General features: G+C 54.3%; 1 non-coding gene across 1 annotated transcript; it reads left to right on the top strand.

Moving 5' to 3' along the window:
* Nucleotides 1-798: 798 nt before the first annotated feature.
* Nucleotides 799-871, top strand: TRNAR-CCU (transfer RNA arginine (anticodon CCU)). The gene has a single exon. It is a non-coding gene; the product is annotated as a tRNA-Arg (tRNA).
* Nucleotides 872-6,216: the final 5,345 nt, after the last annotated feature.

The raw sequence follows: 6,216 nt of genomic DNA, 5'->3' as shown, positions 1-6,216 counted from the left end.
TTAACATGCAGATTCTGATTCAGCAGGCTGGGGCGGGGCCTAATAATTTGCATTTCTAATGAGCCTCCCCTCCCCCTTAGTGCTGATGCTGCGGATCCAGGAACCACACCAGGAGTGGCCAGGATCTAGAAGGGTGGTTTGCCTTCCAGCTGCACATTTACAGTCCTCTGGGGAGGCTTTTAAGAGAAAAAAAGGATGCCAAGGGACTCACCCCAACCCAATTAAATCAGAATTTTTAGGGGTAGGGCCTGGGCATCCACAGTTTTAAAGCTTCCGAAATGATTCTGATGCACAGTGAGGACATGAAAGAAAAACTGCTGCAGAACGTGTCCATTCAGACTGGAGCAGGGGGTTCAGAACTCCCTTCCCAGGGAGGAAACTAGAAATAGAATGCAAGTCACACAAAGTCCCAGCCCATGGCCCTGTGAACAGCATTCCTGGTAACTCCAGAAGGGCAACAGAGGGGTATCCATATCAGGAAGGGGCAGGGGCAGGAAGGGCAGCCCCCTCTCAACTCTGTCCCCACTAGTTCCTTGGAAAGTGGCTTTGTCCAGTGTTTGAGGCACAAGGCTAAATATAGCCTCGGCTGGGGGCTGAATTCAGGTTATTGAGGGAACAGGCCTATTGGCTGCTCTGCCCCAGGCCCAGGCCACAGAGAGCTGGAGAAGAAAACGTTGGGAAGGAGGGAGTAGGGGTGGGATTGGGTGTGTGGGCCTCCCAGGAGGTGGGGTGGGGTGGGAGAGAGTTGGAAGGGGAAATCCGAACTAGATCATCTTCAAAAATGGGGGTGCAGGGACTTCCCTGGAGGTCCAGGGGTTAAGACTCTGCACTCCTAATGCAGGGGGCCCGGGTTCAATCCCTGGTCAGGGAACTAGATCCCACATGCGTGCCGTAACTAAGAGCCCGCGTACCGCAAAGAAGATTGTGCACACAGCAACGAAGATCCCATGTGCCGCAACTAAGACCTGGCACATGGGACTTCCCTGGCGGCGCAGTGGTTAAGAATCCGCCTGCCAATGCAGGGGACACGGGTTCGATCCCTGGCCCGGGAAGATCCCACGTACCGTGGAGCAACTAAGCCCGCGAGCCACAACGACTGAGCCTGCGTGCCACAACTACTGACCCCTGGCCCGGGAAGATCCCACGTACCGTGGAGCAACTAAGCCCGCGAGCCACAACGACTGAGCCTGCGTGCCACAACTACTGAGTCCGCGTGCTGCAACTATTGAAGCCCGCACACCTAGAGCCCAAGCTCTGCAACAAGAGAAGCCACCGCAGTGAGAAGCCCGCGCGCCGCAACGAAGAGTAGCTCCCTCTTGCCGCGACTAGAGAAAGCCCACGTGCAGCAACAAGGACCCAATGCAGCCAAAAAAAAAAGACCCGGCACAGCCAAATAAATAAATAAATTTTTTTTAAATGGGAGTGCAATGTGGGGGAAAAAAAGGAGATTCCTCACCTTGAGTTGTGGACTGAATTGTGTCCCACCTGGAAATTCGTATGTTGAAGCCCTAACCCCTAATGTCACCGTATTTGGAGATTTTATATATATATATATATATATATATATATATATATATAAAACCTGTAAGGAGGTAATTAAGGTTAAATGAGGTCATAAGGGTGGGGTCCTGATCTGATAGGATTAGTGCCCTTATAAAAAGAGACACCAGAGAATTTGTCACTTTTCTGGCCTCCTGCACACATGCACCGAAGAAAAGCCATCTGCAAGCCAGGAAAAGAGGTCTCACCAGAAACCAAAATGGCTGGACTTCTAGCCTCCAGAATTATGAGAAAATAAATTTCTCTTGTTTAAGCCCCCCAGTCTATGATACTTTGTGATGGTAGCTAGAGCTAGGACATCTTGGAAGCATAACCTACCTGTCCATCCCCTTACCATGCTTTCATCCATTTCTCCCAGAGTCAATTTCCCTTCCAGAAATTTATTCAAAGGGGAATCCTTAGCTTCCCTGAAGGATGCTTACTCTAGTCTCCTACCCAGCACACATGAGGAAGTTCGTCTTGCAATCTAGCCACAATCTCTACAGCTGCAACTACACATGTGGGAGGGAGAATGGTGCTCAAACCTCCAAACTGCAAAAACCCCACACTTCTTTGTTGGAGTGCCTACCAGAGGCTTAAGAGAGACACAGAGGTGGTGGTGGGGATACACAGCAGAGAATGGGTCGAACCCGCTCCTGGCTTCATGCACACCCACTGCTCTCATACAAAACCACTGTAGCAGACAGGCACCTCCAAAGCACACACAGCATTCCTGGAACTCAGATTGCCGTGGTACCAAACCCCACCTGGAGGAGTGTGGGCTCTGTGGCTCATCCCCATCAGCCTGGAGTGTTTAAGCGGTGAGTTTGCACAGCAGTGAGGCCAGAGGTACATTAAGGATTAACTTCCTGGCTGCAGCCAGCCTGGCTCAGCCTTCCTATTAGAGGGTTCTGTGGGCAGCCTCTGCCCAGAGACTCGGCTCTGCAAAACCACAGCCCCCTTCCCGGCCTGCGCCCCTACCCACTCACCAAAGCCCCCACTGGCACCCACACAGGAGCTGTTCCTGTGCCTCTTGCCGAGGCCTTCCAGATGTCTTTGAACAGCTGGCCAGAGACTTGAGGGGTCTCAGATTGGGGGCAGGTGTGCAGAGCTGTCTTGGTTTTGCTGTCTCAGCTCCTAGCAGTTATGCTTAGCAAAGTCCAAAGGTCTAATTGGTCTGACTACCTTACGGAGGGTACACCCCACCGTCTGCAGTTCCCAGTCTGGATTTGGGGGTTTGGGGAGATAGCTCAAGACTTTCATACCCCTCCCTACCCTAGAGAAGAAAGTCTCAGCTTCTCAGAGGGTCCCAGACTGTTGGGGAGACACAGCCCCTTTGCTCAGGGCTCCCAATCTGACGAGGGAGTATGGTCACCTCTGGAGATGGGTGAAATGAAGGTGGGAACATCAGGATGGGGGAGACAGGGAGGGGACTGCTGGGCTGGGTTGGGATAGTTGTGGCTGGGGCTGGTGGTGGTGGCAGCTGCCAGGGGAGAAGAAGGTGTGGTGACAGTGTGTAGTAAGTTGGTTTCACCGTGGACCTCTTTCAACAGTCACCAAGAGAGCCCCAACTCAGGAGAGCTGTGCCATCCACCCCATAGAGGGCAGAGCCCTCTGCCTTCTGCATTGTGTCCTGTGTGCTGGGCCAGGGCCATGCCTCCCCTTGCTTCCCCAACTGCCAGAGGATCTTCCAAGGTGCCTTAGGGCCCAGACTTGCCCAGACTGGTCCAGCCTGTCTCCAAGCAGCTGCCCCTCTGACTGGGCCCTGGGTGTTGCCTCAATCAGTTCACTTTGCTCCTCCAGCATCAGCTGCCTCACAGCCCCAAGTAAGCAAGAAAAGCGGCCCCGCGTCGGGGTGGGGTGGGTAGTCAGTGTGTGGAGGGGAGGGGGAGCCATTAGGGAGCTGAGTTACTGCAGGACTAGAGGATTCTAATCGATGAGCTCATGTTATATTTATCAGCCACAGTACTCAGGCGCTGCCCTGAGCAGGACTAATGGCCTCCACATTGGAGACGCCATTAAAGGAAGTGCAAGGGGAGGGGCCGGTGTGCTGAGAGGAGGTGGGGGCCTGGCAAGGTCTACTTCTCCTGGCAACCGCCCTCCATCACACCCACCGCCCCTACCACACGGGCAGCTGATCTGCAGGCTGTTGTCATGGAGTGTGCTTCCCCACCGACTTGGAGGAATCACCCAGAATCCTCAGCTAGAGTTCACCCCAGCCATCCCTCTGCCTCCCTTTCAGCGCCATCTTTACCTCTACCCTTTCCGCTTTCCTTGGCTGAAGCCACACCCTCTCTGAATGACAGCCATGTGGGCCAACCAAGTGGCTCAGACTTTCCTGGGGTGGAGCCAGCAGTGGTTGCCATGGTGATATTTCAGGGTGGTGGGTGGAGGGGGGGTCTGTGTACTTCCTGTAACAGCCTTAATTGCTCATTTATTTAGGGCAATTAGTCCCTGGTGACCCTCCCTTCCTTGACCCCAGCGGTGACTATTCTCAGCTAGCACAACATTCCACCAAGATGGGGTGGGGCCTGCACGGGAATGATTCGGGTGAGGAGGGGCGGGGAGGCAGGGTGCTCCCAAAGTCTGAGAATCCTTCCTTGTCCTGTCACTGACCCCTTGGCCCTCTCTGACCGTCCATTCAGCCCTGCGGGTGGACCCACCCCTCCACGCTCCCAACGTTGGTGGCCTTTGGACAGTCATACTCTCCACCACACTCTCCAACACCGTCTTCCCTGCCAGCATCAGTCATGGCTGGCTCCTGCAGAGCTTTGCCCCTCCCTCCCCGGGCAGCTGCTCCCATAGCTGAAGCTCTCGGGGGTGCTTCCCTGCCCTGCCAGCTTGCACCATGTCTCATCCAGTGACCACAAAGGCCCCCCTGGCTTGAGTCCCAGGTCTGCACCCCTGCACCCTGCTTCTTAGTCCAGACTACTAGAACTTTGGCTCCAGAAGAATCTCATTGCACAGATGGGGAAGACTGACCCAGAGAAGAAAACCAGCCCAGAGCTCCTGGGTGAGTTAGAGGCAGAGCCCGGCCTAGAAGCCAGCGCCCTTGATGCCCAGCCTAGTGCGCAGTGACACCACAAGGACGCCTCCTCCAAACTCCACTTAGACCATCCCCTCCTCTGGCCTGCCCTCTTGTCTCTCTTATCCGCCTTCACCCCATCCTGACGGCAGAGCCTCCGGAAAGCCTCCCATCTCAGCTCCTCCCATCTCAGTACTTCAGACTCTGGCTCTGTTGCCCTTCCAGGCTGTGCTCACTCTCCTCTGCCTTCTGCACCCCCAGCTTTTCCTGTGCTCTGGGCCCCAGACTCCCTCAGCTCCACTCAGTGCCTCCCCTGACTGTACCTGTACGACTCCCAGTTCACCCCCTTCACAAAGGCCTCTTGGTCAAAGGTTGAGGCAAGCTACTGGGGCGTCTAGGATCAGACCCCTCAGGTTTTTCCTTTCGGGTTTGGAACCATTTTGGAGACCAAGCCACATGAGAGTCTGGAGATCATTGTGAGAAAGGATCACCCTCTAAGCTGGGGACTTTTCCACAGCCCCAGTCCCTGGGTGTACCCATCTCGAACCTTCTGCACCTCTACCAGTGCCTGCTGCATCAGCCTCCCTCCTTGTTAGTTCTCCTTCCTGTGCCCCTGGGGAAGCCCTTCTTCGCGTTGCGGGGGGGTGGGGGTACCAAGGGGTTTGGAGACAGGGGACAGGGGAAGGATGCCTGGATTTAGCTTTGGTGTCTCCTTGGCTCTAGGACAAAGAGAGCCATGTTGGGGGTGACCTCACCCTTTGGGCATCCTCCTGTTGGACAAAGGGCCCAATTGTTCCCTGGCCTGGAAGCAGGAGGCAGGAAGACGACACTCTAATCCTCGGACCCTTTTTAAAGACCCTGCACTGTTAGCTGATGCTGCTTCAGCAGTGCAGTGAGGCAGGCTCCACGGAGGGAGGCTGACCCAATTTGGATGTCAAGATAAAGCCTGGAATATCTGTTAAGAAGTCCTTCCTAGGGTCTAACCTCAATCTTGGGACACTGGAGTCACTTCTCTGAACTTAGAAGCAGACACTCTCCGCTTTCTTTAGTTCCAGCAGTGACCTCTGTTTGGAGTGGGGTGGGAAATCTTGTCTTCTATTCCCGGGGAGAGAAGTGGTTTTCAATATTTCTTTTCCAACAGTATTGGGAGCCTTCCAGTGAAATCTTCCTAGAAGTCTGATTAGGAAAGAAGATGAAAGTGGAAGCAAAGCCCTCCCTTTGGTTGAAGTGGTGGGATTGGTGGGGTGGGAGGCAGAGATCTCCTCAAGCCCCTTTTCGCATCCACCTTCCCCCTATGGCAGTATCTTGGGGCTGGGGGCATCCACAAAGCATGGTTTGAAAACCACTGCTTTAGACTTCTTTGCTCCATTCTGTTTCCTGTGCATCCAGGAGCCAGGTCTCTGTAGGTGCTTAAAACCTAGTTGCTAAGTAAATAAATGGATGTCTCCAACCCCTCACTTACGGACTATGAGATTTTGTTCTCGGTTCTCTTAAGGGCCTGGGTTGGGGCCTCTCGCACTTCCCCCTGCTCTAGGCATAATTGGGACCCTAGCATGTCCATCCCCAGTTCGGGGGCTCCCCCTTGATTATTCCAGAGTTATCCAATGTCCAGGTGGGAAGGGCCCCAGCAAGAGACATCAACGGTATCTGCT

This window comes from Physeter macrocephalus, chromosome 14 (genome assembly GCF_002837175.3).
Source record: "Physeter macrocephalus isolate SW-GA chromosome 14, ASM283717v5, whole genome shotgun sequence".
Taxonomy (NCBI): Eukaryota; Metazoa; Chordata; class Mammalia; order Artiodactyla; family Physeteridae; genus Physeter; species Physeter macrocephalus.
This window is presented reverse-complemented; position numbering and strand designations above follow the sequence as displayed.